At 43.9% G+C, this 21,146-nt stretch overlaps 1 protein-coding gene and 1 long non-coding RNA gene across 2 annotated transcripts in view; one reads left to right on the top strand and one right to left on the bottom strand.

The window, feature by feature from the left end:
* The window catches only part of Asic2 (acid sensing ion channel subunit 2), a 1,047,597-nt gene that overhangs the window by 906,531 nt on the left and 119,920 nt on the right, over positions 1-21,146 (bottom strand). The window lies entirely within an intron of this gene.
* Positions 1,345-3,972, top strand: LOC121141434. The gene is made up of 2 exons (XR_005878349.1): positions 1,345-1,832; positions 3,610-3,972. It is a non-coding gene; the product is annotated as an uncharacterized LOC121141434 (long non-coding RNA).

Here is a 21,146-nt window from a genome sequence, read left to right on the forward strand (position 1 = left end):
CCTTCTTCTTTGTCTACAAGATAGAGCCATACTAAATGCCCAAGCCATTCAATATGCCTGGGATTCTGAACTGACCTCTAGCCTGTGTGAACTTCACAGATTCTTAAACAGAAGTGTGTTTAAGGGTGTGGGCTTCCAGCCAAGTCAGAGAACATGAAAATCAAGATAATGAAACCATGGGAACACAAGGACACCAGGAAAATCATCAGAGGTCAGGTCCAAAAACATACAGGTCCAAGGCACACCCCAGGTACAGCTTTGTGTCTCAGAACATGAGAGCCCAAGGAGCCATGGAGACCCATCTGAGCCAAGAAGAGGAAACAGAGCTGTCCATGGGTCTCCATCCCTGCCATTTGGCCAGGATTCATGTCTGTAAATACTCTTGTGTCTGAGAGAGTAGAACAAGGAGAAATTACACAGGGAGTCAGAAGGAAGAGCCAGCCTAGGAAGGGGCAGAAGGCTAGGTTCAGCAAAACACAGCCCTGAATATGGGAGAGACTGAGGGTCTTAGGAGAATGGGTGAGCTCTGACAGAAGGTTGTGGCTGCTGTGGTGGTGCCTCCCAGATCCTTTGAGTGAAGGAAATCCTCATTCATTTAACCCCTAGTGCTCACCCTCCAGCTACAGAGAGACCTGTAACCCAAGATCTGCCTCCTCCTTGGAGAGTCCCATGGTGTGAGTGAGCAGTGGGACAGTAGGAGGGTGAGAATCCCTCTTGGGAAGCGTCAAAGATCTTCTGTAACCAGCCTTGCCCACAGAACTGGCTCAGTATCTACTGAGATGGCATCTCCCTAGCTCTTCCCTCTGTCCAGCCTGCTTCCTTCTTTCCCAGTGCACATGTGGTCTTAAGTTATTCTTGCAAGTCCATTACCAGCAAAGCCCCAATACAAGACTCCCTGCCAGGAGGGAAGCCTACATCATAGCTAAGGCTGTATATCTGTACATCAGGTACCTTGCTCAGCATTTCCTTGCATTATCTCACTCATTCTCAGACTTTATGACATGTTTTTATGTCCACTGTACGGATGAGGAATCTGAGGCTCAGAGACATACAGAAAATTAGGCAAAGTCACCCAGCCACTAAGTAACAGAATATTTATATTAAACCAGGCCTATCTGATAACAACTCCAATGGCAGGGTCTGTGGTACCCCAAAATAAGACATGGTGGATTAAGACATTGAGGAGTCCAAGGCAGCCTGTTGAAAGCCTAAGTCCCTGGTCAGTCAAAAATTAGAAGAGGGCTGCTTGAGACTGACCCAGTTTGGGCTTGGATCTATCACTTCTGAACCACCCCAGCCACTCCTCTGCCGTCATTACCCACAAGGCACAGCCTTGGGCTGGGAGCTGGAAATAGCCTTGTATGTGTTTACCCTGCAATTACACGCTACGTTAAATGCTCTGCAAGAACATGGCGATCACCCTGCAATTAACTGGGCCTGTTTCCTGGGCAAGGAGGATGGAGACAGCTACTGAGGGACATCAGTGTTGCCTGGTTTCTCAATGGACCTGGGGGTCACCTTGTGACTTATGCCACTGTTTCTGGATGGAGGAGCCAGCTCCACAAGGGACAACTCCCTCAGCTGTTAGGGAGAGAGGCTGAGTATAAGTCAGCCCTGAGCCTCATGCACTGTGGGCTTCTGTATGACATGGTGTGTGAGCAGGGCTCTGCCTGGCTTCTCTTCCTTGGGGCCTCCTCACGCACTCATATTTCAGTACTTAGCATCTCAATGTCCTGAATCCCATTCACCTATGTATGATACAGTTCCTGTCATGGTGACCCAGTGAATTCCTAGCTACCTTCCAAGCTCTGGCTCAGACGTGACATCCTTTGGTAAGTATGTTTTGAAGGGGAGACTGTATACAAAAGTAAAAGGCTGGGGTTGAATGTGGCTTTTGTTACATAATAGCTCTGAGACTTCAGGCAAGTCACTTGACCTCTCTGAACTTGTGTGTGTGTGTGTGTGTGTGTGTGTGTGTGTGTGTGTGTGTGTGTGTGTTTGTACCTGGTTATCACTTCCTACATCATATGAACATATGTTTATTTGCGTGTGTGTGGAGTGGTGGGGGGACTCAAAACCTTCTCGTTTGGGACATTCTCATTTTGGTAGGGTGTAGGCATGGCACTTGACTCAACAGGATGTGCATGCAGCATTGGCCAATCAGTGATTCAGTGAGCAACCTTCCAGTCTACCCTGAAGGTGCTATTTAAAGCTGTGAGTGTGTGATCACACTTGTGCTTGTGTTCCCAGTTCACTAAACTCCCTGCAGGTGAGCTTGTGTGTGAAAGGCTGTGCATGCACACAGTATTAGTGCACCATGGGAGTTGGTCTCCTGTGGCCAGCGAGTCCGGAAAACAGGCTCCTCAGGTTGTGCAGGTGGATGGAGAATACTGGTAGAAGGCATTAAGGAAAGAATTATTACATATTTACTGCCTCTGTCATTTTCTCCTAATTACATCTTGGCAAGCAGTGTCTCCTGGATGAGTTTTAAATTTTAGTGTCTTTAAAAATGTAATAATAAATCAACATGAGTCACAGCAGCCAAAACCACTAGAGAAGGGCTCAGTTTGGTGGCACCCCAACCAGCCACTTGGCTTCATTCCCCATTGCCTTCAGTCTTTGGACATGACCCTGGATCCACATCAAAAGTAGGTGGACAGTGCCAGGTCCCACCACTGAAGTAGAATTGATTCTATGCAGAGCCACGCAGGATTCCAGAGTCCACACAGGCTGCCAACTTCTCATGAGGCACTGGGAAGAGGAAGCTGGGTGTGTGTTCCCTGGTCAGTAGCCTCTGTTTCTGGACTGAAGAGTCTGGACAGGGCTCCATGGCCCTCAGTGGGGAACAGTTTTGCGCCTCAGAGATGTTTTGAATGGGTACATCTGATATTCATGTATGCAATCGACATCTAATGAAGTGAAGGCCAGGAAGAATGCTAAATAAACACTCCACAATTTGTGAGGCGCCCCTCCCCTGATGGGCAGTACTGAATGGCAGTGACACATAGGGGACCCAATCTGAGTCTTGTCCTTATTGTCAAATAATGAGGCTCCCTGGGGCTTCAGTTTTCAGGCCTCCTCTCATTCTTTTCTTCCCTATTCTGTTTGCTGATGGTAAGGACACTGGGGCACACACACTCAGAATCTATGCTCTTCTGACTTCCTTTCACACAACCTACTCCTTCCTGGTTGGTCATAACCACTGAGATCATGTGGCCCTTACTGTAGACTGGAGTGGACACTGGCCTTGTCAGCTCATGGACACATGCAGCTGTCATCCCTTCTCTCCTCCCCTCTCCTGCCTTCCCAATACCTTCTCTTCCAACCCCTCTGTTCCTGTCCCCTTCTTCTTTCCTCTCCATCTTCCCCATCCCTGTCTCATTGGTGACACTAGGGATCAAGTCCAGGGCCTTGCACATGTGTGGCAGTAACTCTGCTCTTAAGCTGCCTCCTTAGCCCTTTTCTCTTTATTTTGAGAGAACAGCTCACTAATTTGCCCAGGCTAGCCTTGAACTTGTGATCCTTCTGCCTCAGCCTCTCAGGAATCTGGCTTTATGTGGCTTCCTCTTCTCTTGAGAAAAGACTCATGCTTCTCTTATTTGCTCCAAGGATCCATCAGAGACAGCCAAGCTGATGCTTCATCAGACCGGCCTTGCATGGCAGGAAGGAGACCAGTGTGTCCTCATCTTCAAGACAACCTGAGAGTCATTGCAGCTTTCCTGGGACCATTACAGACACCCAGCAAAGTTTGGCCTACTGGTTTTTAATTATTAAAGGCCATGGCATGGACAAGACCCAAGGGAGGGGTCCCAGGATTCTGTACATATTCTGTATGTATGCACATGTGGATATTTGTGCATTGACTCTCTCCTTCCCCCAACTTCTACATGTGAATGATTTGCCCACCGTGTGGAATTTCATGACCCAATCTGCTTGTCCCCAACATTTTCAAAGACCCCCAAATTTACAAAGGCCCTGAATTGATGTGATTTTCTTCTTTTTCAGTACATTTCCAACCTAACATGCACAGTATTGCTTTCTAATTTACTGTTTATCACTTACCGTATCTTCCCCTTGGGACTGTGAGTCCCACAAGGATGAATAACTTGCCTCTCCCATGACTGTGTTACAAGTGCCTAAACAGCACCTGACATGTGACAGTGCAGGCTCTGAGCACTGGCTGATCAAGTATCCCACCAAATCATCAGTGCAGGTCAGCATCACTTCCTGAAGACACCAAGCCACAGAAAGGGTTGCCTTCTGACTTCTTCCCCTAAGGAGCCCCTCTGCTTGACCAATTATTGATGCACATTTTCTTGGAAAGTCAGTTGTAACACACCAAGAATCCAGTCCTCATCCCTTTTCCTCAGTCCCTCAAGGCCTGCTTAGAGTCATCCCTGATGGGATTCAGGCTGATGAGTTCCACAAATTTGTTATCCCCAGTGTCACGCTTTCTTGAGATCCACACTATGACTCTGGGAATGGCTGAACGCCTGCTATTCCCTAAAGTGCCCAGATGCTGCCAGGGAGCAGAGCACCAGGTTTCACACCATGCCTTTCCACAGCAGACGTTCCACAGATTGCAGTTACCCCCAGAGTCATCTTCCCTGGTGAGTCTTAATCTTCTTTTTATACAAACAAGAGTGTGAGCTTTGGAGAACAAGTAGTTTAGAGACCTGGGATTCCAAGAGAGGGCGGCCAGGCTCTACAGCTATACCAACATAGAAAATCTGTGGAGTAGCATGCTAAACATGGGAGCACAAGACCAGAGACCAGGAAACTGGGTGCATGCTTCTATCCTGAATGCCTTCCCCATTATCATGTGCAGCCACATCAATGACAGGACAGTCACTGTCAATGTGCACCCCAAGTTGTTACTCTACTGATCATCATGCTAAGTACCTCACATGGTACTCTACTGATCATCATGCTAAGTACCTCACATGGTTTAAGTCATTTACTTCTGACAAGTCTACAGATGGACCTCACTGTATACAGAATCAGCCAGTGATGCAACATGTTAACTGGCCACAAATCATATAGCAATGGAGCAGCTGAGTCATTTACACCAGTATCAGGGAAATGTGTCAGACAGGCCACCTGCTGGCACATCAGAGCATGGCTACTTTGCTCTCAGGAGCAAGTGGCCATGCTCTGATGCTGAGCCCTGACTGACTCCAGTTTTCTCTGCCTTTGCTCCTGAGGTCAAGCCAAGGCCCTTCAGCACATCACCCCAGACTTTGATTTAGCTTCCCAGGGCTCTGATGCATCCCATTTCTTATGGGCATCACTTCTTGTGGCAGTTACCGCCTGCAGCCTCTGCAGCCCTCTCCCATCTTCTTCAGAGGATCCACATTGGTTACCAGGTACTAAAAAGGTTTTGTAGGCCATCATATTCAGTCCTTTTACTTGATGTTTAGTGAACATCTGACCTAGAGAAATTACAACCTGCCTGACAGATGCATCCCGGGCCTAGCAAACTTATTCCAATAGCCCTTTAAAGGAATTTTATTTATATTATGTATAACTATGTGTAGGTATATGTGTAGGTATATATGTATCTGCATGTAGGTATGTGCAGAGGCCAGCAGTTTCAGATGCCTTGAATCTGCTTGACATGGGTGCTGGGAACCAACTCAGGTCCTCTAGAAAACTAGCAAGTGCTCTTAACTGCTATTTTCAATCCCCCCACTCTTTAACCTAGTAGCCCATTAACCAGCCTTTAAGATTTTTTGAGCACCTACTGAATGGACATACCAGAGGCAATCAATTCTGTGACCACTGGTGGGCTTAGCACTGGTGTCCACTCATGCCTCTATCCACTCAGGTCTTCATTGAACACATCCTTAGACTCTAGGGATCCAAAAGTCAAAATGGTGACCTGTTCTAATGCTGACGGGAATTTTGTTTGCTTGCTTCAATACACACAATTTTAGAAAACAAATAACAACTAATTGCTCAAAAAGATGATGAGATAATCAAAACCCTGTGGCATTTGGTCATGTACGAGGTAGCTGCTGCCGTGATGTTGAGACAGGCAAGCCAGGGGATCAAAGGAGACACGCTTGAGGAATGGACATCTATAAGAAGGCTTAAGGATAGTGAGCATTATTTAGGCAAGAAAGACATGGGAAGAGTGAAGCAAGCTCAGAGGACTGAGGTAGGAAGAATACAATGGTTTACAAACTGTAGCAGTATCGTATCATATAAGATAGTATGGCAGATACGGTATAGAATGTGTGCATGGTATGAACATGCACCTCTGAAGGGCAAGCCTCTTTCAAAGCAAGCAGCTAATACTTGGTGGCTGCCTATTGTTTATCAGTCCTATATGCTATCACAGTATAAGAACAATCCCATTCTTCAGTGGAGAAACTGAGACAAAGGAAGAAGGAGACTTGCAGAACAGTTCCTTAGCTGGCATTTTTAACCCTCCATGCAGCTTGGTCCTGTTATTGTCACCTCTCTTTGCCACGTTTCCAGCCTGCATGGGTTCTCATCTGTCGTTTCAAATGACCCACTAGGTAATGACATCCACATTGCCATTCTCCCAAGAGAACTCCTAGGATCTGGGAACCAAGCCCACCTCTGTCTGCCAGCAGGGGAAGCCCAGTCACCTTCTGAGCTGTGATTTACACTTCCCAACTGTCTTGTCCTTCAGGCTAAGCCAAGCCTTTGTCCCAAATTGCTCCCATACCTGGATTATCTGTTCTAGCTACTTCCATTTCCCTGCTTTTCCCTCCTAACATGTCTTCTTAATAAATCGGAGGAACATATCATGGGCACTGCTCTGGGGAACCCAACATTAAAGAGAATCCAACTTGAGTGATTCATAAAGGTTTTCCCTTGCTAGTAGAGCTGTGATAATATCAGCAGCAGGAAAGCATAGTGTGGGAGTGGGGATGACATGTTCAAGAGCAGGGACATCCCTGGGAGTGCAGAGAAGAGGGCTACCTGAAGGGATGTGAAGCATAAGTTAGACTTACAAGTGTGTTTGATCTGTAACCTCAGTGTAGAAAGCAGCACACAGGGCAGGGGTACCACACAGGTACTTGTAAAACTCAAGGATTTGTCTTGCCTTGGTTTAACTATGGAAAACAGTACAAGAAATGAGATCCCAGCTCCCAAGGACAGAGTGGCTTTTCGGTATGAAGCCAAGGAGGCTTTACCAGAGCCCTGCACCCATATCACTATGTTGTACATATATTTTCTCTAAATTGAAAGATGAGAGAGAGAGGCTCCTTAAGATTCTGGGAGTAAATACAACTCACAAGGCTCAGAAAGCTTCTGAAACCCAGGAGGTTTACAAGGCACCTCCCTAAGATTTTACGATCATCAAGTAGCTGCTGGTAAAAGAAACTTGAGCTTCCCAAAAGCCATTCAGAGACCAAGGGTTGCAGTCTTCATGAGTCATCACTCAAGCTAGAGTGGGCTTTGTAGTGAGGCTGCTGCTCTTGAGTAATTCGTGCTGCTGGAACACCTTACCAGCATTCCTATACATATCCCTAGTAAACTCACTTGTCCGTTAAGCTAGACTTGGGTGGAGTCTTTTCTTGGGTCTTTCATCTGTGCTGCATCTGAGGTGAATAAACATTTGTTCATGTTTCCCCAGGAAAAGGCATTCTATGGGTAGACACACCACAGATCCAGTTCCACACTCATACTTCCCAGCGATGGACTTAAAAGGGCAATTCAGGCCACTCAACATTGAAATAAAGGAAGTCATCTTGAGACTTAAATGACACTAACCCCCAGAGGTTCATATATTTGAATGCTTACTCAGCAAACACCAGCTTTTTATTTTGATGTTTTTCATGTAGGTTGGGCAATTGATACTGACCACAGGGTTGACCTTGGGCCTCATTGTATAGACTTGGGAAACAGCTGAGTAGATAAAACAGATAAAGACTCAAAGGCTCTGAAAATAATTTTTGAGCCCATTGCCTTCATTGTTTTCCCATAAGGAGCCCAACTCAGTTTAGCTGTACAAACATTTACAGGTGAGACACAATGGGAAAGGGGAGGCTGTGGGAAATAAGATACAGCAACTGCCTTGGGAGGTTAGGGGTTTCTCGGGGGGGGGGACACTGAGAATCACAACCAGAATGCAGCCTGGGAAGAGCTGAATAAGGGGTGTGAAGTGGGTGCCAAGGCAGGAGTAATTGGTTTTGCCTAGAGCACTTTGACAAGAAGCAGCTAGACTGCCACATCTCTCCCAGAGCATTAAACACACATAGTAATTTTCCAAATGAATTAACCATGAATGATGGCATATACTTATTAGTTCAAAGACATTAATTCAAAGACAAAAGGAAATGCCACCCTCCTATCTTAACCCCAAATTTCTAGGTCATGATGCTAAAAAAGAATAAGAGGATGAAGAATAGCTGATTTGGATACAGAATTTTCTAGAATCCAAGTCAAACAGCTTCTAAACCACATAGATGATCTGTGATGTCATTTGGGAGAGTTCACCAGTATAATGAAAACATCAGATCACTCTTGTATGAGTGAATTGGTTTGAAGCTTGGTGTTGACGTGTTAGGGGAAAGCTATTTTATTCCCTCTGAACCTAACAGCCACTGTAAGGGTCAGAATAATAAAACTAGGAAATGGTTCTTAGAGTCAGCTGGTTCAAACCCCTCTTTGGCTTTGCTGATATGGAAAACACACCAGAGAAGGAAGTGAACCTGGACAAGTAGCTGAGAACAACCAGGCTAAGGTCCTGGGGCTCCTGATCCACCATGAATGTTTCTGCCATTTGCCTTACAATGAACCATTTGTTCCAACTCTCCCAGTTCACATAGCCTCCGGCCACACACCTACACACACACACACACACACACACACACACACACACACACACACACGTAAATTGATCCCCATGTGGCCCACCACTTTCTCTTCATGGCATCTCACAGGGTCTGGTCTCCAGGGGACCATAATCTGGCAAGGAAGAAAAATCCAAATGTAATAAGCTCTTGGCTTCCACAAGAGTTCCACAAAACAGCCTCATCTGCTATTCCCTGCCAACCAAGGCAGGAAGCTCTGCTAACTTCATTAATAACTTAATGAGATTATTAACCACTACCTAGTGGGAGAAGATTTGGTCTTTCGTCTTGGTTGTGGGAAGGCATCCATTTTTCACACAATTACAGCCTGAGAGGGTCATCACCAGGACTGCCAATTGTGGGCTTATTAGGAGCAATTTGGACATGAGATTGGATTTCCTTTTCTGCACAGAACTTTTGTTCAAAGCAAATGAACTCGTGTTCCTTATTTGGTATTTAATACAAGTTGTCCAGGAGGTGGGTCTATAGGATGTACTCAGGGGTGGAGTCATAAGAACACTTCACAGGGAAGCAGAATACCTGGCAGACAGCCTGCATCATCCTCAGGGTCTGAAGCAGAAGCTCAGAGTTACTCACAGCACTTCCAACTAACTAAGGAAATGTGTGTTCCCCAAATGGGGCACAGACAAGATGTTCTTTCTCCATACTCTGTTTTGGCATTCCCTGTCTAATGGTGCACAGACAAGTTCTCCATGCTCCATTTTGGCCAGAATGCATGTTATCTTGGAGTACAACACCCAGGAGCTCAGTCTGGTCAGGGATTCTGATTGGATGCCAGTGACATTATGGGAACAGCAGGCTGCTTGAGAAAACAAAAGGAGGGATGAGAAAATTGATTTCTTAGGTCTCTCTGTGGTTCAGAAAGCATTTGTGGAGACAGCACCCATGACCCTGACACTTTGTTCCTTTACGTTCTTCGTTGGGAGTTTCAGCATCTATGAACGATGAGTCAGTGTGTGCCTGACTCTGAGCTCAGGCACTTCATGTTGGTAGTTTGGGTAGAAGTTTTTGTTAATAAAAAAATCAGCAAGTACCATACATCAGGTTCCATCTCCTTCTTTAAAAAAATCACTAGCAACTGTACCTCCAATGCCCAAAAATTAGGTTACAGAAAGTGTATAGCAGGGATTTATTTGGTAGATGAATGGATGACTGGGGCCAGACCACATGAATACTGAGAGGCTCTAAGAAAGAGGCAGGAAGCTACACAAGGGAACAGCTGTTCTGAGATCACAGCCATCAGGACTCTTGCCCCAGGTACCCTGCTATGATGGATCTATATGAACAAACTGATTGGGTTGGAAAATGCCTAGAAGAGTTCAGACATACGTTTCTGGGTGAGTCGATGAAGGTATGTCTAGAGGTGACTGATAATACAACCCAGGAATAGAGTGGGGAAGACCTGCCATGAATATGAGCAGCAGAATCTAATAGGCTGGAACCCAGACAAGAAAATAAGCAGGGGGGCAGGGGTGGGAAGCATTGACTCCACTTTTCTTGAGTAGGTGTAGTTGCCTGTGGAGGTCAAACTCTGCATACTCCAGATTTTGAATGTGGACTTGCCTCATCAACTCTTTAGGAGCTTCTATGCCTTCACCTTCCTCCATGGCCACATCATTGCTCCCCCCTGTTCTGAGGCCTCCATATTCTTGCTTAGAAACCACTGGTTTCCCTGGCTCTTCAGTCCAAAGATGGCCATTGTGGGACTATGCAGCCTCAGATCCTATGATCCCCGAACAACTCATGATGACAATACAAAAAGCAAAGGAATGGTAGCACACTGCAGGCTGGGGACCACCCCTGTAACAGCAAATAGGCCCTTCCCACAACAGTCTCTTACTGTTTCTCTTGAAAGGGACAGAATGAAAATACCTTGTTTTTTAAGTATCATAGATCTTTTAGCATCAGGAAGACACTGTCAAGTCTTCCAAGTTTAAACTCCAGCTGCTTAAGAGATGTGACAACTTGGCAAGTCATTAGCTTCTCTGAACTGAGAGTCCTGCCTATATCACTTGATGTGGGTAGCGCTTGGCATCATAAAGGAAGCAGGAGGGAACAGGACCACAGTACCGCAGCCTACATTCTGTTCTGCATTCTCCACCTGTGCATTATGTTTAGTTTCCTCTTCAGAAAGTAATGGAGTCTGAAAGATGCCATGGATGAGCCTTTTCAGTGTGGACAGGGTGAGCCTTTTCTGTGTGGACAGGGTGTAGGCGCCCTCCCTCTCCCTTGCCATTTGTCTGTCTTATTTGCCTGTGTATCTCCAGAGCCCAACACAGTGCCCTCTACTTAGGACATCTATCACATTAAGCTTCTATCATGTCAGCTGTCTTCTGCTCTGCAAACGTTCATCAATGCAGGGCAGTGCCAGCCTATTACAGAGCCAGAGGATGTTCCCACATCAGGACTCCACCCCAGCAGCCCAGTGCTGCCCCTGCTACTCGTAAATTGCTCAGTATTTGTCAGCAGCCAGCCAGGACCTGCAGATAAGTTGGCCATATTATAAGATGATCCATGTAACAGCAGATTCGCCAGGGACACCATGGGAGTTGGCAAATGTTCTTTCATTTGTCACCCTGAGGAACGCCACATGGTGTCACTTGGATGTGGCCAAAAAGAGCATCAGAAGTCACACCATGCTGTGAGACCAGAGGAGTTTTCTGACTACTCTGCAGCATCCCTTCTTAGGTTGCAAAGTTGCGAGGTGCACTCAGCAATATCTGCTGGGTAATTGCTTCTTTCCCTGAGCATGCCAGAGTGATGAGTATTTTACTTCCCCTTAAATGAGGGTTTGCTAGCAGGCCTGTGTGTTTTTCTCGCCTAATAACAAGTGACAGCAAAGTGTAAAATTAGCTATAACAAGAATGGGGTTGAGGGTGGAGGGGACTGGATTTTGCCAACTTGCTTACAAGGTGAGAAGTCAGTCACTGGCCCTCAAGATGAAGTGACATCTGGGGGGTTGTGGTCAGGGATCAAGTTAATGCCTGGTTCTGCATACTTTCAGATTTGGGAGTTAGGAAACTTGTGGTCTCTCAACTTGGAAAGTTATATTGCTGCAGACATCAGCTCATTTGATCCAAGAGTCCCAAAGGATTGGGACAACACAGGAGAAATGAGCTTCTTGCAATAAGATTTCAAGCATTGCACCCTTGAGAACCCGATCTATATGTGTGATTCATTCAGCCTTTCCCATATGGAATCTCACTAGTGCTATATTAATAAAAGAGCATCCCACAGCCTTTGTAACTACCCTGTACCCTAACCCCTGGCCTCAATACCTACCTTCATGAAGCCAAACCCCACACATGTTAGTGCTGATGGCTCCTGCTGGGTCTCTGTAGTAGGGGAGGAGTTATCACCTCCCTGAGCTGAATCCCCTGTTCATACAATGAAGATAATAATGTTCTATCCACTGGCAGGCAAGAGGCTAAAACCAGGAAAATTATATGAACTGGAGCCATTTTTCCACCCTCACCACACAGTTCCTACCTACCTCTCACACCTCACTTCCTCCCCACTCTCCTTTGTACCTTGGCTCATGTTCTAGTGAACAATACCTCTCTCCCTCTGTCCCTCCCTCCATCCCTCTGTTCTTCCCTCCCTCCCTCCCTTCCTCCCTCCCTGGCTTCCTTCCTCCCTCCTTCCCTCTGTGTGTGTGTGTGTGATCTTTTTAAATTGTATTCTTTTTAAATTTTATTCTTGTCCATATTTGATGGGGAATAATTGACAAAAAAGAATGATATGTGTCTATGTCACAGTTTCATATTCCATATGAATGTCCGCTGTGAACTGACCAACAAGGATCAAGCTACCTAATATCCATCACACCTTACACCTCACAAAATGCACGTTATGGGCAGAACACTTAAGATCCACTCTTCATGGATTTCCATACACAGCAAAGCCTTGTTCATCACAGTCACATTACTATACCTTAGGTCACAAGCCTTTACCCATCCTACACAGGACATTGCATGTCCTTGACAGTTATGAGCCTGTTTCTGCTTTGTAGCCCCAGGCAGCAATCATTCTACTTTGTTTCTGCAAGGTCACTTATTTCCCCCTCCAATCCACATATAAATGAGATCATTCAGTATTTATCTTTCTCTGACTGGTTTATTTTGTTTAATGCAATGTTCTCCGGGATCATACACATTGTCACAAATGAAGGAATTTCCCTTTGTTTTAAGGCTGAATATTAATCCTATGTGGGAGAAGGGTTCACTTTTTTATCACTGATCCATTGATGAACATTTAGTTTGATTCTTCATCTTGCCTGTTGAGACTAATGTTGCACTGAGCATTGGAGTGTAAGTACCACTTTACCACTTTGAGATACTGATTTCTTGTGGGGTGTGTGTGTGTATGCATATCAGTGCCTAAAGAGGACAGAAAAGGACACTTGGTCCCCTGGAGCTGGATTTTTTGTTATAGAGATCTTATGGAACCTGTAGATCACTCTATGAAACATGGACATTTTAACAGTAAAAATTCTTCCAATCAGGAAACACATGTTCTATTTCCATTTACTTGTACCTTATTCAATATCTTTGATCAACATTGTAGAGTTTTCAGTCTACATTTCTTTCGTCTCCTTATCTATCCCAAGTATTTTTATGCTCTTACACTTGAGCATGTGCCTTGATTCCTCTTTCACTGTTCACTGTCACTCTATAGAAATATAACCGATTTGTTTCACAGCGTGTGTACCTTGTAACTTTGTGAATTTTTACTAACTCCAACAATTTAGGGGTTTAGAGATAGTTTGTGTCTTTTTTTTCTGTTTGCATGACTCTTATTTATTTTTCTTGCCCAGTTTTTCTGCCTAGCACTTCAAATACTATGTGGAATAGACACAGCAAGAATGGGTATCCTTGCTTTCTTCTTGATCTTAAGGAAATCGTTTCAACTCTTTGTCCATTCCATTTTAGCTGTGGGCTAGTCACACGTGGCCTTTATTTTATCAGTCCTCCACACAGTTTGCTGATAGTTTTGTCATGAAAGCTTGTTGAATTTTGTTAAACACTTCTGTGTTTACAGAGAAGGTCATATTTTACTTTCATCCTGTTGATCTCCTGTTGCTAATGATATGGTTGAGGCTTTCTCTTTCTCTTTCTTAGCCAGATAAGCTGTCTGTTTTGGGGAGTTTTTTATCATCTAGGTTACCCAGGTCACTGACATATAATTGTTCACAGTTGTCTCTTATGATTGCCTGCATTTCAGGGGTATCAAATAAAGGGCTTAGCACCTATGTTTAATTGTTCATGAGTTTCTCTTTGTTTCTTAGTCTAACTCAAAGTTTGTCACTTCTATCTTTCAGAACCAGAACTTAGACTGAGGAGATAGCTCAGTTAGGAAAGAGCTACTGAGGATCTGAAAACTACACAAACATGAGGTGCTGAGTTCAAGCCCCAGAACTCACTGTGAAAAGCTGGGATTGTTGATGTGGGCTTGAAATACCAGCCCCAGAAAGATAAAAATAGAGGCATTCCTGAGGATCCCTGGCCAACAACTCTAGCCTGTTCAGTGAGTCCCAGATCCCAGTGAGAGACCCTTTCTCAAAAATCCATATAAACAGCTCCCAAGGAACAATATCTGAGGCTACCCTCTGGTCTCCATACAAGTGTACAGGGCATGTGCACTGTGCACACCATACACACAATCCAAATTTGGTTGAGTTCTGTGATTCTTCTTGTTTTTTTGTGTTTTTTAAACTTCCACTTTGATTTTTATCATTTTCTTTGGGCTGCTTTCTTCCTTTAATCCCTTGAGGTGAAAGTCGGGCTGCCCGAGACCTCTCCTTTTCCTCAGTGTAGGCACTTGCCACTGCACACTTCCTTGAAGAGACCTCTTTATATGCTCTGCCTCTTATAAGTTTCCCTGCGCTAGGCTTTCATTCCCATTTTTCTCAGTCTTTTTCTGCCTCCTCTTTTGGGTTCTTTGACTGGCTTCTCAGCTATGTTGTTTGATTCCTACATATTCAGGAACGTGCCTCATGTTATTGATTTCTAGTTTTGTAACTACATGGATGAAATGATACTTAATGCAATTTCCATTTTCTTAGGTTTGTGGAGACTTGCTTCATGGCTTGATTTGATCTATCCCAGAGAATACCCTGTGTGCTCTTGAAAAGGATGTGTGGATGGAAAGTTCTGTATCTGTCGGTTGAGTCCATTTGGTCTATAGTACCGTTCAGGTCGATTGTTTCATTATTGATTTTCTGTCAGGAAGATCGGCCTTTCTTGAGAGTAGAGTTCTGAAGTCCCTGCTAATGTTTCTTTCTGGTCCCTTTCTCCTTGCAGTTTTGTTCCTTCTTGCTTTATGTACTTAAGTGTTCAGATAGTAACTGCATGAGCTTAGTAATTACTGTTTCCTTTGGTTAGTTGACACTTTTGTAATTATTCAATGACTTTCTTTGTCTCTTACTTCAGGTTCCAACTTAAATTCTGTTCTGTGTAGGGGCTGGAACAATGACTCAGTGGTTAATTGCATTGACTTCTCTTCCAAGGGACCTGGATTTGATCTCTGGTACCCACATGGTATCTTAGAACCGTCTGATTCTAGTCCCACTGGGGAAAGGTGATGCAATGCTCTAGTCTCTCTAAGGTCATTGCACACACAGAGAACACAGACGTGCTTACAGGTGAAACACTCACATGGGCAAAACAATAAAATGATTTTTAATTAAAAAGTTTAAGATTTCTATTCTGTGTGATACACACATAGCCACAGTGGCTCTTTCTGGTTATCACTGCAGAGATTTCTTTGCATCCTTTCACTTTCAGACTGTATGTCCTGAAAACTAGAGTGCCTTTCAAGCATGGAGTCTCATTGAAGATTTTGTAATTCAGTCCATCACTATGTCCTTTGTTTAGAATAGTTAATGTAATTGCATTTTAAGGGGTTATTAAGTACGGATTTAAAATTTGCTTGTATGTTTGCTGTATTTGAGTCAGGGTTTCATTACGCAGGGTGGCCCAGAGCTGATCTTATAGCCTAGGCTGACCTCAAACTTGTGGCAATCTTCCTGCTTCTGCCTTTCAAGTATGGGAATTACAGGCATGTGCCACCATGCCTGCTTGCTACTGACATATAATGATTGCTATTTGGTTATTTTCCAGCTCTCTTCTCCATCTCTTTCTGTCTTTATTTGATTGGATAGCCTTTGTAGCCATAGGCTATGATTCTTGTCTCTGTCATACATGTAGCTACTGCAGGTTATCATTGACTTACACAAAGCATTATGGCGTTCTACCGGAAGCCAGCCTGTGGAGTACTTGCTACTGGAGAACTGACTTCCTCTCCCAGGATACACATTAAAGTGTGGTTGTGTTGGTACACATTTGTAATCCCTGTGTTGGGGAGATGGAAGTGGGCAGAGCTCTGGAACTCATTAGCCAACTACTCTAGGCATCTTGGTAGTCCAGTGAGAGACCCTGTGTAAAAACAAGGCAGGCAGCAACTGAGAAACAACACCTAACATTGATTTCTGGCCCCACTCATATATCTTCATTCACTTTCACCCTGTAACACACGCGTGCGCGCGCACACACACACACACACATCTAATAAAATTTACTTCAAATAACTCTGACCACTAGAAAATGCCACATTTTAGTGTTTCCTCTTCACACATTTATATTATTAATGTTACAGCTTACATCTTTTATATAGTATATATTCAATTACAAATTATTATAAGTGTAGCTATTTGTAATACCTTTCTCTTTTAAACTCACATTAGTGGTAAAAGTGATCTATGTGCTACATTACAGTACCAGAATGCTCTGAAGCTGACTGTAATACTGTCTTTACTATGCATTTTAACTTTTATGTTAATTAGGATCCTTTCATTTTGCAGTGAGAACACCACCCACTAATATTTCTGACCAAGCAGACAAGTGATGAACACCTACAACATACACATAGATGTGAAATTCTTAATTTCTCTTTCATTTCGCTGAAACACAGCCTTTATGGTTATAGTATTCGTGTTTTGAAATTTTTATTTCTTTCCACATTTTGAAGATACCATTCCTGTCTATCCACACCTGCAAGGTTTCTGGAAAGATCGACTGCATGGCTGGGACCAAACACCCAATAAGAAACAGATTCAAGGAAGAAGGGTATCTTTTCTTTAAACTTTTTTATTTACTGTTGAGATGTCTGATCATATCGCATGTACCATCAAGAAGCAGAGAAGTCAGGCTACAAAACCTTAAGGCCTGCCTCCAAGTGACCCACTTCCTCCATTGAAGTCCTGTTGCTTAAAGATCCCAGTATGTCTTCTAACAGCACCAACATGGGAGGCCATGTATTCAAATGCATGAGCTTATGAGGGAACACATCACATTCAGACCATGGCATCACATATGCTATGATAAGTTGTTTGTTTCTCAGTGCCTCCAGAACTTTTTGTCTTTTGAACATTGGAGTCTGATGCATCTGTGAAAATATTTCACTTTATAACTATTTGGGGCACCCCAGCAACACTGATCTGCATGTTCATTTCACTGTATGGATGGAAGGAGTTTCTTTTCTGTCACTTCATTTAGCTATGTGGTTATCTATTTATTTGTTTATATTGGAATCAAAACCAGGGCCTTGCACGTGGTAGGCAAAGGCAAGTGCTTTAACACCAAGACATTCCAGTTCTCTTTTTACTTTTTGTTTCGAGATAGGATCTCATTAAGTTGCCCAGACTTGCCTTGAACTCACTCAGTAGCTGAGGCAGGCCTTGAATTCTGTGATCCTCCTGTATCAGCCTCCAGAATAACTGCCACTAGGCCTTGCTTGGTCGGTGTTTTCTTTTTTTTCAGATCAGCTGTCTGTCGCTCTCTTTCTCTGCTCCTCCAACACTTCCGCACAGCCCCTATTCATTTGTTCTGTTGGTTGTTGTCCTCTTAGTCCTCCAGGCTGTCTTCATGTTTTTTCTCCATGGCTCACAGGGTTTGCGCGGGGTGGTGGTGGCGGGGAGGGCTGTTCTGATCTCTTGTCGGGCAAGGTGCAGGTCTACAGCTCCCTTGATTTGGTGATTCACTGTGTCTCACTATGACTCCTTTGTTCATTTGGTGATAGTGTGTCTCCCTGATTGCTCATGCCCCTCAGGCTCTAGTGTGGGTGTCTGCATTTTGATGAGCAGACAGCTATCTCTTCCAGTCTTTATAGTTCTGTTTCAATAAGTTAAGTCCTGTATCAGTTAGCCTTTCCAGCACTTCTCAGGACCATAGGATCCATGGGAAGGATACTGATAGACTCCCCACATGAAAGAACCTGAGTTCTGGGCCCATGCGAGTAAACCTAGAGCTTTGTGTGAGCAGGTGTGTGGGTCCTAGGGAATAGACCTGCAAAATGGGTACAGTGAGTTTGACCCAGTGCTGGGATTCATAAAAAATAAAGTTGCTCATTCTCTCTCTTTTCCCCATGTGGAAAGCCTCTGTGATATACCACCTGGACTTGGAAAGATGTGATACATGTGATGGGAAACTGTCTGGCCTATGTCAGTAAACCTTTTCTTATTTCTGTGTTCCACCTAGATACTGTAATCTCTTATCTATATCCCTTTGCATTTATGGAAATATTTCTGCACATGAATAGTCAACTGGTATGTCTGTGAAAGGAGGAGTGCTTGAACCCCACTCCTCAGCTCCTCCACTTTTAGATCTTAAAATGACTTAGTAGCTCTGATCAACATAGCTTTTTTTCTCCTCTGGCTCAGTCCTTCTTATACCCTTTACAACTCTGCCCCCTCTTCTGGAAAAGATGACATGCTTGCTAGGCACACGCCCTGAAGCCACTCAAGATCAGCTCTCATTTGGAATGGGACTCTTATAGCTCAGGAAATACAACTGATAATGAGTTGTATCAAATAAAATAATTCTGTACAGCAAAGAAAACAATGGAGTGAAGAGAAAGCCTAGAGAATGGAAGAAAACCTTGGCTAACTGTTCATTGAACAATGTATTAGGATCCATAATATATAAAGAACCTAAAGGTTCAATAAAAATGGATAATCTAATTAGTAAACAGTCAAATGAACTAAACAGACACTTTTAACAAGAAGTATAAATGGTCAATGACTACATGAACTGTTCAGCTTTTAGTCATCAGGGAAATGCATGTCAAAACTACATGGTGAGTCCATCTAATCTCAGTCACAGTGGTTATCTTGAACGAAATAACCAAGAGTAAAAGAGGATTTAGACTAAAAAAGGAAACCCTTCAACAACATCATTTGTGGGAATGTAAACTCTGCAGTAGCCACTGTGGGAATCAGTGCAGAGATTCCTCAAAAACACAAAACACAAGTACCACTGTTTGATCCAGCTAGACTACTCATGGGCATATACCCCAGAGAAAGAAAATCAAATGAAATGCATGTGCACCAAGGCTCATTGCAAGCACTGCCCACACCAGCCAAGTTACAGAGTAAGAGCCCAGAGATGGATGAGTAAATAAAATGTGCCTTTTATATGAATGCAGTTTTATTCAGTCATAAAGAATGAAAATATGCTGTTTGTATTAAGTGAATGGAACTGGAGATGATCTTGCTAAGCAAAATCACCCAGACATGAGAGGTCAGGTCAGGACCCTACTTCTTTATTGACCATCTTGTGATTTTTGTCCTGAGACTCACATCTCTGCTTTGCCAGCTGGTGATTCTTTTGGGCTTGGCGAATAGAAGGAACTGGAGAGGGCTGCAAGGTAGGATGAGGAAGAGGCCATTTGTATCTTCTGGTTTACTTCATGTGAACAAACCATCTGCTTCCTCTTCCTGCCGGCATCCCCTGTTTACAGCTCCACCCTTCCGTGGTTATCTAGCCCAGCCAGGTTTCCTTGCATTTCACAGCACATGTCTTGTATTCCTTCACAAAGACCAGCACTATGTGATGGGTGGTTCCTTTCCCAGAAGCTCCCACAGGTTCTTTCTTCCATGTTCAGAACAACTGACCCATCAGGAAAGAGCCCCCTCCCCAGTGGCCCTAGATTGGGATCTGCAGAATGTCTCCTCTTGGCATCTCCGTTTTACGAATTCTGACATCTTCATTGTCTTCTCTCATTTCTACAGACACTGGCTTCTTTTTTAGTAACTGCATCTGTAATCGCTTATTCCCTCCTTGTCCTTTACGTTATCTAGCTCACAATTCATTATTCCCAACTAATAATTTTTTGGTTGAATTCTCTTTGTTAAAAAAAAATTGGGATGACTTTTCTCTCCCAGCTAGACACTGATGAATTCATCCGTATACAACCTATGACTTACATTTATCAAAGGGCACATCACACATACACACAGTACTGCTAGTTGCCATTAATTTCACTGCACTATTTTGTCTTTCTATCCCTAGGGCCAAAAGTAGAGTCTGGTTCAATGAACACTAATGAAAATCTGTGAATAATAACAAAATAATTGAAGAAATGAATGTGGATGTCAAAATGGGTCCAGGCACAATTGTTGGGGCTTCTGTTCATGTCTCCTTTGCTGGAATTGTTTTGGGATAGGGTTTCTTCTGACATGTTCCAGTAGAAAATAAAGGATCACATATGAAAGCCATGGGATTACATTCCAATTGGTTCATGAGAGACCCAGTCCATAAGAGAGCCAACCTTTAGCCTTGGTGTCAAACCTTGGCTCCATAAATTAATCACTGTGTGCCTTTGAGCAAGTGACTTAACCTCTCTGACCTCCGTTTTCTCATTCATAAGATATAACTAAATCCTTTTTCAAAGGCTTCTTACGAGGAATAAATGAAAAGAAACCTATGCAAATTAGCCTATTGTAATAGATGCCACAGGATAAGAGCTAAATATTAATGAGTCGTCTTTCTCGCCCTCACCCCACCCATCCCTTGACTGTTATAACCTAAAGCATCGGTGGAAATCAAAGATATTTCATTTTCCAAAGATACCCAGGAGGAATGACAGGCTGTGATCAGTCTTCATCACTATCATCGTCATTATCTCCGTTGCAATTAAGTGATAGCTCAATCAAGGCTTGGTGCTTAGCAAGTTTCCCTTTGTGTACTCTTCAGATGAATGTTTCCTTACCACTTACAGAAAAGGAAATTCACAGAGGACAAACTCTGACCAAGGCCCAACAGCTAGCCATTGTAAACACTATAACAGGGCCCCATGTCTCCATGGACCCAGTATATCTGCTCTTCTATCGCACTGTGTTTTAACACCACAGAGTGAATTGGGTCTGTTCTGTGCCTTCCTGTGAAGCAAATATCGACTCCATGTCTGGGTTGGATTTCTGCACACCCCACACTTACCAGACCAGCAGCCCTTCTT

The sequence above is a fragment of the Mesocricetus auratus genome, unplaced genomic scaffold (genome assembly GCF_017639785.1).
Source record: "Mesocricetus auratus isolate SY011 unplaced genomic scaffold, BCM_Maur_2.0 Super-Scaffold_100007, whole genome shotgun sequence".
NCBI lineage: Eukaryota > Metazoa > Chordata > Mammalia > Rodentia > Cricetidae > Mesocricetus > Mesocricetus auratus.